Raw genomic sequence first — 12,659 nt, forward strand, 5'->3', positions numbered from 1 at the left:
AAAACAGAAATACATTTGCACAATGAGCATTTGTTTCAAATACATCGTTACAGTTGTTGGTTAGCTAGCTAGTGAATTTGAGCCATATTGGGATAGCCATTGGAAGCTGTTTGGGGGTGGGGCTTCCGCTAACACAGGAGTAGTAAAGGCCCAGTGCACTATTTTGTGGAGAGAAAAAAAAGATCTATGTATATTTCTTTTAATAATACGTTTTTTTAATTCAGATTTTTCAGGGGCTGCACCTCTACTTTGGAAACATTGTTTGCAGATTTCACAACCTGCTACACTTGTGAGAAACAAGTTTTGGTTTATTTCATATAATTATTTACGAGTTTTGTCAATTGTTACATTGTATTTTGTTTGTAGCGCTCCATGTGAGCAATGAGCATATGTCTGGTTGCTCTGTCCTCTTAATGTTGACGGAGCACGAGCACGTAGAGAAGTAGACTGAGCACGTATAGAAGTAGGACTGAGCACGATATAGAAGTAGACTGAGCACGTATAGAAGTAGGCTGAGCACGTATAGAAGTAGACTGAGCACGTATAGAAGTAGACTGAGCACGTATAGAAGTAGACTGAGCACGTATAGAAGTAGACTGAGCACGTATAGAAGTAGACTGAGCACGTATAGAAGTAGACTGAGCACGTATAGAAGTAGGCTGAGCACGTATAGAAGTAGACTGAGCACGTATAGAAGTAGGCTGAACACGTATAGAAGTAGACTGAACACGTATAGAAGTAGACTGAGCACGTATAGAAGTAGACTGAACACGTATAGAAGTAGACTGAGCACGTATAGAAGTAGACTGAGCACGTATAGAAGTAGACTGAGCACGTATAGAAGTAGACTGAGCACGTATAGAAGTAGGCTGAGCACGTATAGAAGTAGACTGAACACGTATAGAAGTAGACTGAGCACGTATAGAAGTAGACTGAGCACGTATAGAAGTAGGCTGAGCACGTATAGAAGTAGGCTGAGCACGTATAGAAGTAGACTAACTGGCCTGCTGCGGCAAATGTAGGAAAGTGCCCATTCGGTGATGGATGTCTGATTTCTGATGGTCTTAATTCACCACCACAAATAAACTGAATTTCTCAGTAATTATTTTCTCCACCTTACACTGTAAGTCAACTAAGTCCGTTTTTTTACTCTATTGTAAGTGATTATAGTTCCTCACAGCATTTGACAAATCTTTCCAACAGTCCCCCCTTCAATAATCACCAGGCCTAAATGTCATGCTCTGAGGATCCCATATATCCAGTGGAAATTTCATAAAACACCTGAACACATTTCCCTTTGCCAAATCAGCTGTATGTCTCTAGCTCACTGGCACAGGAAACTCGGAGGATCCTGTCTCTCTTAGTTCCATGCGCTCATTTCTTTAGCTGCCAATGGCTCACGGTGAATCAACGTGCCCATATGGCAGAGGCTGGTGGTCTCCCATCAGTGTGATTTTAACTCTAGGATTTGTATCATTTTAATTCCGATTTGTACTATTAACCACGTGACAATGATTTTGAGAAACGAAAACGTTATTATTGAAATTAAACTGTTTCACGAAATTTCGCAATATGAAAATAATAACTGGCAAACAGATTGGTAGAGATGGTAGGATAAATTGTAAGCTCCCCAAACTTAACTCACGTGCTGCCTAGGAATAGACAGTTGTGAACCGAGCGCACATTTCTTTGTACTGTGTAACTACAAAGGATGTGTATGTGAGAGAGAGATAACAAGAGGGGTGTTGTCACTAAGACTGTGCCTATTAAAACTGAGCACAAATGGACATCTATGCGATCCATTGCGGAGAAAAGCGTTCACCTCAATCCAGCACAAGGGGGCGAGAAGAGAAGAGGGGAGAGAGACCCGACTTAACTCAACCTAAACTCTATACAGCAAGAGAATCTCAGACTCCAAACTCCCACAACTGAATACATAAAAGAATATCATGATCAAAACATGTTCATGTATATCAGTAATGCAACAGAAAATAGTTATTAATAGCAACACAAATTCTTTGTTTTACCATCTCATCAACAGGGGGTACTGGAGCATCTTCAGCACCCGTACTTCCCGCGGCTGTGTTGAATACGTAATAAGAATATGTAATGTAATGCAAGTAAACCACCAAAAGCAAATACATGTACAAGGTAGTAGACAACCAATCATTATATTGGCACATCGCACGCTCACAAATCACCGATCACTGCATTTACAAAAATCCTTTCCTGAATGCAATCCACGATGTCATTCCTACGTTGTGCCACAAGGTGGCAGTATTGCTATACGTAAAAACACTGCGCAACCAACTGTCATACAATCAGAGGGGTTTGTTTATTTATTTCATTTCACCTTTATTTAACCAGGTAGGCCAGTTGAGAACAAGTTCTCATTTACATCTGCGACCTGGCCAAGATAAAGAAAAACAGTGCGACAAAACCAAACAACACAGAGTTACACAGAAACAAACGTGCAGTCAATAACACAATAGAAAAAAATCTATGTACAGTGTGTGCAAATGTAGAAGAGAAGGGAGGTAGGCAATAAATAGGCCATAGAGGCGAAATAATGACAATTTAGCATTAACACTGGAGTGATGGATGTGCAAATGATGATGTGCAATTTGAGATACTGGGGTGCAAAAGAGCAAGAGGGTAAGTAATAATATGGGGATGAGGTAGTTGGGTGTGCTATTTACAGATTGGCTAGGTACAGGTACAGTGATCGGTAAGCTGCTCTGACAGCTGATGCTTAAAGTTAGAGAGGGAGATATGACTCCAGCTTCAGTGATTTTTGCAATTCGTTCCAGTCATTGGCAGCAGAGAACTGTAAGGAAAGGCGGCCAAAGGAAGTGTTGGCTTTGGGGATGACCAGTGAAATGTACCTGCTATAGCGCGTGCTATGGGTGGGTGTTGCTATGGTGACCAGTGAGCTGAGATAAGGCAGGGCTTTACCTAGCATAGACTTATAGATGACCTGGAGCCAGTGGGTTTGGTGACAAATATGTAGTGAGGGCCAGCCGACGAGAGCGTACAGGTCGCAGTGGTGGGTAGTATATGGGGCTTCAGTATCAAAACGGATGGCACTGTGATAGACTCCATCCAATTTGCTGAGTAGAGTGTTGGAGGCTATTTTGTAGATGACATCGCTGAAGTCAAGGATCGGTAGGATAGTCAATTTTACGAGGGTATGTTTGGCAGCGTGAGTGGAGGCTTTGTTGCAAAATAGGAAGCTGATTCTAGATTTAATTTTGGATTGGATATGCTTAATGTGAGTCTAGAAGGAGAGTTTACAGTCTAACCAGACACCTAGGTATTTGTAGATGTCCACATATTCTATGTCAGAACCGTCCAGAGTAGTGATGCTAGTCGGGCGGGAGGGTGCGGGCAGCAATCGGTTGAAGAGCATGCACTTAGTTTTACTAGCATTTAAAAGCAGTTGGAAGCCTCGGAAGGAGAGTTGTATGGCATTGAAGCTCGTTTGGAGGTTTATTAGCACAGTGTCCGAAGAAGGGCCAGAGGTATACAGAATGGTGTCGTCTGCGTAGCGGTGGATAGGAGAATCACCAGCAGCAAGAGCGACATCATTGATATATACAGGGGTATTCAGAGGGGTGGGGGAAACACCATCCGCAATGCAGGTCAGTGGTTAGGACAGGGTCCCCCGTTTTAGTTTTTACCCTAGCACTACACAGCTGATTAAAATAATCAAAGCGTGATGATGAGTTGGTTATTTGAATCAGCTGTGTAGTGCTAGGGCAAGAACCATGCAGGATAAACCATGTAGGGTACATTTTTATGCCTCTGACTGCAATCTGTTCACTTTGCTGCCTCTATTGCTGGACATTTTCTTATAGGCTACATTTGGCTAAATTGCATAGGCCACAAATCTTTTAAGGTATGAAAAACGATGTTTTAATTCCTGTTTAACTAGGCCAAATCCATCTCTCATCTAGCCTGTTTAAAGGGACAATGCAAGTAACATAAATGTTGCTGCATTTTCAATAATGCAGATTGTTTTATTGTAGTCCTATGCCTATATTATCTATGGACAGTCAGTCACCCCTGTAAAACCTACTGTCTTGCAACATAATACAAAGACAAATGAAATTCAACATCAACAATAACCAAAGTAATTCTTAGACCTGTTTAATTTATTGGAAATGCAACAATTTAGCATCACAACAACCCCCCCCCCCCCCCCCCCCCCCCCCCACACACACACAGTCTTATGAGGATTTATGGGTCAAATTATCTCCCCAATATTTACAATATCAATAGGATTTAATCCAAACATAGAAACCTGAGGAGAGATTAGGTCTCTACCTCTCCTGTAAAGTGAGACCCACCCACCTAACCCACACTCTCTGTTGTAGGGTAGGTAGAGAAGTAACGATTTGGGGCATGTAGAGACAGGAAAGAGTGAGAGCAGCAGGTGGGAGGTCTTAAAACTGCTAATTGACTGTGTTTGTGTCTCTCCAGTCTCTACGACCCACTGTCCCTGATTATCAACAGCCCACATGCAGGATAGACAATAGAAATAGAAGCTGTAGAAGGGGATGCCTGTTCTACTCATTCTGATTCTGTGAATAGAACACTGTAGTTTTCTCATTACAAACGTTGAGTTTGAGATCCATAGAGTGCAGTTGAGCTCTACCACAGTTTCATGTTTGATGTGTGTTTCATACGTTTTTGCTGACATGAGCACTCAGGGTAAAATGATACTGGTCTCTCTCTCTCTCACACACACACACACACACACACACACACACACACACACACACACACACACACACACACACACACACACACACACACACACACACACACACACACACACACACACACACACACACACACACCTCGACACACACACACACACACACACACACAATAATAATACGTCTCAAGGGGCCCATTCTATTGATTTCTCTTTTAATCTTTAATCATTTAGACTATAATGGATGGAAACCAGGGCAACTCATCCCATCTCATTATATTGAGGAGTCTTTTCATTGTACTTCAATATCAAACACATGTCCATTTCTAAATATACCCCACTGAATAGACTGCCTTATAAGGTATTATTACAGTAATACGACACTATACTTTCTGCATAATGTTCACAGGAATTTGTCAATTTTAGTAATTATCTTCCATGAGAGCACACACACTGCATTATGATCTGCTTTCCTGCCACTTTATTGTACAATAATGACTGGTCCTAGTGCCCTGTCTCTCCTCCAGGATGTACCACTAACCACCGTGTCCCCTCTAGTGACTGGTCCTAGTGCCCTGTCTCTCCTCCAGGATGTACCACTAACCACCGTGTCCCCTCTAGTGACTGGTCCTAGTGCCCTGTCTCTCCTCCAGGATGTACCACTAACCACCGTGTCCCCTCTAGTGACTGGTCCTAGTGCCCGGTCTCTCCTCCAGGGTGTACCACTAACCACCATGTCCCCTCTAGTGACTGGCCCTAGTGCCCTGTCTCTCCTCCAGGATGTACCACTAACCACCGTGTCCCCTCTAGTGACTGGTCCTAGTGCCCTGTCTCTCCTCCAGGATGTACCACTAACCACCGTGTCCCCTCTAGTGACTGGTCCTAGTGCCCTGTCTCTCCTCCAGGATGTACCACTAACCACCGTGTCCCCTCTAGTGACTGGTCCTAGTGTCCTGTCTCTCCTCCAGGATGTACCACTAACCACCGTGTCCCCTCTAGTGACTGGTCCTAGTGCCCTGTCTCTCCTCCAGGATGTACCACTAACCACCGTGTCTCCTCTAGTGACTGGTCCTAGTGACCTGTCTCTCCTCCAGGATGTACCACTAACCACCGTGTCCCCTCTAGTGACTGGCCCTAGTGCCCTGTCTCTCCTCCAGGATGTACCACTAACCACCGTGTCCCCTCTAGTGACTGGCCCTAGTGCCCTGTCTCTCCTCCAGGATGTACCACTAACCACCGTGTCCCCTCTAGTGACTGGCTCTAGTGCCCTGTCTCTCCTCCAGGATGTACCACTAACCACAGTGTCCCCTCTAGTGACTGGTCCTAGTGCCCTGTCTCTTCTCCAGGATGTACCACTAACCACCGTGTCCCCTCTAGTGACTGGTCCTAGTGCCCTGTCTCTCCTCCAGGATGTACCACTAACCACCGTGTCCCCTCTAGTGACTGGTCCTAGTGCCCTGTCTCTCCTCCAGGATGTACCACTAACCACCATGTCCCCTCTAGTGACTGGCCCTAGTACCCTGTCTCTCCTCCAGGATGTACCACTAACCACCGTGTCCCCTCTAGTGACTGACCCTAGTGCCCTGTCTCTCCTCCAGGATGTACCACTAACCACCGTGTCCCCTCTAGTGACTGGTCCTAGTGCCATGTCTCTCCTCCAGGATGTACCACTAACCACCGTGTCCCCTCTAGTGACTGGTCCTAGTGCCCTGTCTCTCCTCCAGGATGTACCACTAACCACCGTGTCCCCTCTAGTGACTGACCCTAGTGCCCTGTCTCTCCTCCAGGATGTACCACTAACCACCATGTCCCCTCTAGTGACTGGTCCTAGTGCCCTGTCTCTCCTCCAGGATGTACCACTAACCACCGTGTCCCCTCTAGTGACTGACCCTAGTGCCCTGTCTCTCCTCCAGGATGTACCACTAACCACCATGTCCCCTCTAGTGACTGGCCCTAGTGCCCTGTCTCTCCTCCAGGATGTACCACTAACCACCATGTCCCCTCTAGTGACTGACCCTAGTGCCCTGTCGCTCCTCCAGGATGTACAACGTGTAGCCTCCACGTTTTGTGATCTTGTAGGAAGCAGTCACTCCCCGTTGCTGAACTATACTTATCTAGAACTGGGCTAATAACTCGCTAACTAGAAAAGAATATCAGCAAATGTGCACATGCAGCTCTGATCTGAACTGATCTGAAAAGCGCGCTCACTCACAGGTGATTGAAAGACCTATTATGGGCTACCCCGGCCAACAGAATTATACTCTGTTACGATTTGGCTCTGCCTACAACAAAATCAGACTCAATCTTGCAAAGTTAGATTTGTTTCGGTTTGTTGCATTGGAAAGGGGCTGATATAATGTTGATTCGATCACAGAAAAAACGTTGATGTATATAGTGCTAACTAATGGGGGGAACTCAGTGACGTTCAGTCTCTTGTGTCTCTGCGCGGCCTGGCATGTCTTCTGCGCGGCAGTCCTGGAGGAGGTGCGTGGCTGCGCACACACTCAGAATTTACATAGTGGACGCTAGCTAAATGCTAACATGAGCAAGCGAACATAAACTAATTGCAATGACAGATATTCCAGCTCATAAAGTTCTACAACTATCTCAAAAGGCTACTCACAATTTTCTGCATGCACAAAACAAATATTAGACAGCAAGGCTCTTGTTCCAGGAGAGGATTGATTGGCTATGCCATAACCGAGAGGCTTGATCTTGCCGTCTAGCCACTTAGCTAGCAAGTTAGCAAACCAGATACATAGCTGGAGTGCTGAGCTGGAGATCATTTATTTGTCACATCTTAGATAACTTCTAGCTAGTTATAAACAATGGCGTAGCACGTACCCCCGCAGCCCCTGTTGTTCTACAAGACATGACGAGGGGCGTGATTCGGCACAAGTTAAAACCAAGCTCCTTTACCAAGTTCCTAACTTCAACATTATGAAGCTTGGGCCCAATTCCTAATGGCACCCTATTCCCTATATAGTGCATTACCTTTGACCAGGGCTCATTGTGCTCTGGTCAAAATTAGTACACTATGTAGGGAATAGGGTGCCATTTGGGACTCACTCAACCTTGCTCTCTACAGTGAAGGTATCTAGTCTGCTCCACACAGTACATAGGTAGATGGGCCAAGGTGACTCAACAGTTACAGCCACCTGATTCCTGGGCCCCAGGGCAGTGATAAGAGCGACCTAATGGGTTGTTGTCCTCATATCTCAGTCTGGGTCAGAGCCTGTCCCATACCGGGTCCTGCCTAGACAGAGCAGTCTACTTACACATCCCAAATGACACACTAGTCCCTATATAGTGCACTACTTTTGACCAGAGCCTTACTGGCTACTATGTAGGGAATAGAGTGCCATTTGGGACGCCGTCTACTTGTCTGTTAGCCACTATTCACTTCCCTGCTAATGACAGTGATCTCATTCTGTTCTGGGGGGTTAGTGGGTGCAGATACTTCACTACTATCACTCACTGTACCTGCTGCTTATTATAGCTTTGCTGAGAGAGATACAGAGACAGAGACAGAAGCAGTCAGAGAGACAGTGACAGAGGCAGTCAGAGAGACAGTCAGAGAGACAGTGACAGAGGCAGTCAGAGAGACAGTGACAGAGGCAGTCAGAGAGACAGTGACAGAGGCAGTCAGAGAGACAGTGACAGAGGCAGTCAGAGAGACAGTGACAGAGGCAGTCAGAGAGGCAGTGACAGAGGCAGTGACAGAGGCAGTGACAGAGGCAGTGACAGAGGCAGTGACAGAGGCAGTGACAGAGGCAGTGACAGAGGCAGTGACAGAGGCAGTCAGACAGAGGCAGTCAGACAGAGTCAGTCAGACAGATGCAGGCAGAGTCAGACAGAGGCAGAGTGTGTCAGACTTAGGCAGAGTGTGTCAGACAGAGGCAGAGTGTGTCAGACAGAGGCAGAGTGTGTCAGACAGAGGCAGAGTGTGTCAGACAGAGGCAGAGTGTGTCAGACAGAGGCAGAGTGTGTCAGACAGAGGCAGAGTGTGTCAGACAAAGAGAGAGAGAAAGATGGCAAGGTAGAAAATGGAAGCATTTGATCGGGATATGGGGGAAGGTTTGCTCCACGTAGGGTCTCCCTTGGGAACTCTCTCTAGCTCGTCAGCTGAGGAAGCTCGCTATACACACAGTAGATAAACGTTCCTTCCATCCTTCCGCTCCCTCTCTTTATTGTTGAGGAAGTCACAGTAGCTGTGGAGAGCTGGGTTAGACATCACCTGGAGAGAGAGAGTAAGAAAGAAAGAAAGATAGATAGAAAGAGAAAGAAAGATAAAGAGAGAGAGAAAGAAAGAAAGAAAGAAAGAAAGAAGGAGAAAGACAGATAGATGGATAGAAAGAGAAAGAAAGAGAAAGAAAGAGATAAAGAAAGAGAGAGAGAAAAAGTTTAATTCCAGTTCTAGTACATTCTTGATTGTCCATTCGAGAGGGGTATCAATCTAACTAGATGTCACTGAGTTTAATCTCTACTAACTTCATAGCAAATTTCAGTAAGTGGCTTATTCATTGTTCAATGACACACCCCAAAAATATGTGAACTGCAAAAGCGCTTCTCAAAAAAATGGTTTTTAATCGATACTGGTAAAGAGCAATGGACCCAACAAGAGGCAAAATGAGATGTTAAAAACATTATTGTTTCTAAAACACTTTACTCCCAGGTGACCAATCATATGATCCGATCTTGGGTAACCAATCATGTGGTCTGATCTTTATGAGTGAGTGGGTGAGACACAGAAAAAAGCACATCTTCCTCTGCCTCACAACATCTTAGACGTTAACAGAGGGTTTTGGTTAGTGATTTACAGAAGAGGAGGGGAAGGGATTTTTTACGAAACCTCCAACTGTAGCAGTGAGAGGACCCGAGTTGTGCATGTACACACACACACACACACACACACACACACACACACACACACACACACACACACACACACACACACACACACACACACGCAGGCACGCTTAACCCTAACAAAGGGATGATCTGTATCAAGTGTGAACACACACTAAAGCGGACACAAGCTGTTAATGAGCTTTTGTTTAATCTTACACACACACACACACACACACACACACACACACACACACATACACACACACAGCAAGGTTGTGCACTGTCTAGACTAAATGCCTATCAACTGAATTACCTTCATAGGTTTCATCTGAATGGATAGGCAATAATCTTGTTAAGCACAATAAAAAGGGTTATGGAGGGAGGGTGGGTCATATCATAACATCACACCATATTCTCCTACCAATGCACGCCCACGGCAGGAAGCATATTCTTTTCCTATACCAGTTAGAATAAAAAAATCTGTCACATTAAAATCCTGAGGAAAAAATCTTTCCAAATGAAATAGTGTTTAAAGCTTTTGTAATAGCTCTCTCCTCCTTCGATTCCTCCTTACTGCCCTGGTAGAGTCCTCTCCACTTCCTTCAAACCCGGGCTATGATACCCTCACACCCTACTGTCTACTCCCATCCCCATCTACCAGGGTCCTATGACCCCCCTCTCTAGTCAAGCTAGCTCCTAGTTCTCCATGTCTGACTCTTAACCAGCTGATCCCTTCTTCTCAGAGCCAATGTTTCTCAAAGGAGGAGGAGGAGAATAGGGAGGAGGAGGAGAATAGGGAGGAGGAGGAGAATAGGGAGGGGGGAGAAGGAGGAGAATAGGGAGGGGGGAGAAGGAGGAGAATAGGGAGGAGGAGGAGAATAGGGAGGGGGGAGAAGGAGGAGAATAGGGAGGGGGGAGAAGGAGGAGAATAGGGAGGAGGAGGAGAATAGGGAGGAGGGAGAAGTTGAGGCTCTCGCTTCAGTTTTTCCAACCCCCTGCCAGCTAGAATGCTAGACTCCACCACCTGTCTCACACAGGTGAGCCAATGGGTACTCTCTCTTCTCCTCCAACACCCCCCCCCTCTGTCTTGTCTCTCTGTCTTCTCTCCTCCTTTCTCTGATCCTAGCCTATCAAATCAAATTGTATTCGTCACATGCTTTGTAAACAACATGTGTAGACTAAGAGTGATATGCTTACGGGCCCTTCCCAACAATGCAGAGAGAGGAAAAAAGAGAACATAGAAAAATAATAACATGAGGAATAAATACACAATGCGTAACGAGAATGTGGCTAAATGCACAGGAGACCAGTCCGAGTCAATGTGCAGAGGTACAAGGTCGTTGAGGTAGACATGTACATATAGGTAGGGATAAAGTGACTAGGCAACAGGATAGATAATAAACAGTAGCAGCAACGTACTGTATGTGACGAGTCAAAAGAGTTAGTGCAAAAAAGGGTCAATGCAAATAGTTAAATAGTTAACCAATAGCTAACCTGACTAATTATTTTGCGATCTTATGGCTTGGGAGTAGAAGCTGTTCAGGGTCATGTTAGTACCGCTTGCTGTGCGATAGCAGAGAGAACAGTCTATGACTTGGGTAGCTGGTGTCTTTGACCATTTTTAGGCCCTACATCTGACATTTCCTGGTTTGGAGTTCCTGGATGGCAAAGATGGGCTGTACGCACTACCCTCTGTAGCGCCTTGCGGTCAGATGCCAAACAGTTGCCATACCAAGCGGTGATGCCGCCAGTCAAGATGCTCTCAATGGTGCAGTTGTAAATGTTTTTGAGGATCTGAGGGGCCTGTGCCAAATCTTTTCAGCCTCCTGAGGGGGAAGAGGCATTGTTAAGCCTTCTTCATGACTGTGTTGGTGTGTGGACCACGATAGTTTCTTAGTGATGTGGACACTGAGGAACTCAACCCGCTCCACTACAGCCCCGTCGATGTGGAGGGGGGGCGTGCTCGAGCCCTTCATTTCCTGTAGTCCACGATCAGCTCTTCTGTCTTGATGACGTTGGGGGTTGATGTCCTGGTACCACACTACCAGGTCACAGACATCCTCCTTATAGGCTGTCTCATCGTCGTGTCGCCAGCAAACTTAAGGATGGTGTTGGAGTCGTGCGCGGCCACACAGTCGTGGGTGAACAGGGAGTAGAGGAGGGGACTAAGCACGCACCCCTGAGGGGCCTCCGTGTTGTGGGTCAGTGTGGCAGATGCCTACCCTCACCACCTGGACGTGGTGCCTCAGGAAGTCCAGGATCCAGTTGCAGAGGGAGTTCAGTCCCAGAGTCCTGAGCTTAGTGATGAGCTTGGAGGGCACAATGGTGTTGAACGCTGAGCTGTAGTCAATGAACAGCATTCTCACTTAGGTGTTCCTCTTGTCCAGGTGGGAGAGAGCAGTGTGGAGTGCAATATACATTGCATCATCTTTGGATCTGTTGGGGCGGTATGCGAATTGGAGTGGGTTGATGTGAGCCATGACCAGCCTTTCAAAGCATTTCATGGCTACAGATGTGGGTGCTACATGTAGTCATGCGATAGTTATTTAGACAGGTTACCTTGGCGTTCTTGTCCACATGGTCTATGGTGGTCTGCTTGAAACGTAGGTATTACACACTGGGTAAAGAAGAGTTTGAAAATGTCAGTTGCCTCTTTCTTTCATCCTATCTGAAGTTAGTGACCCCCGTACAGAGATAATTACAGCTAAGTGGTATTTAGCTTCTCTAAATCGAATAAATTGAATCGGAATGAAGTCAAATAAACGGGATGGCGCTTCTTGAACCATGAAACCAGCAGCTTAGGAATTAATACTGTGGGATCCCTCTGAGCTTTTACCAGAGACCAAGGCTGTGTCTCAAATGGAACCCTGTGGGCCCTGGTCAAAAGTAGTGCACTATATAAGGAATAGGGTGCGATTTGGGATGCATGACATTAATCGCTAATAAAGATGCACTCCAGGATCTTAAAGCACAACAAATTGTATTCGTAACATATCATGCAAAAATATATAACGATTATGATAATAATAATTTGCAGGACGTAACATATCATACAAACTGGATGACATAGTACACAATTTAATGGCTT

Source organism: Salmo salar, chromosome 18 (genome assembly GCF_965601325.2).
Source record: "Salmo salar chromosome 18, fSalSal1, whole genome shotgun sequence".
NCBI classification, from domain to species: domain Eukaryota; kingdom Metazoa; phylum Chordata; class Actinopteri; order Salmoniformes; family Salmonidae; genus Salmo; species Salmo salar.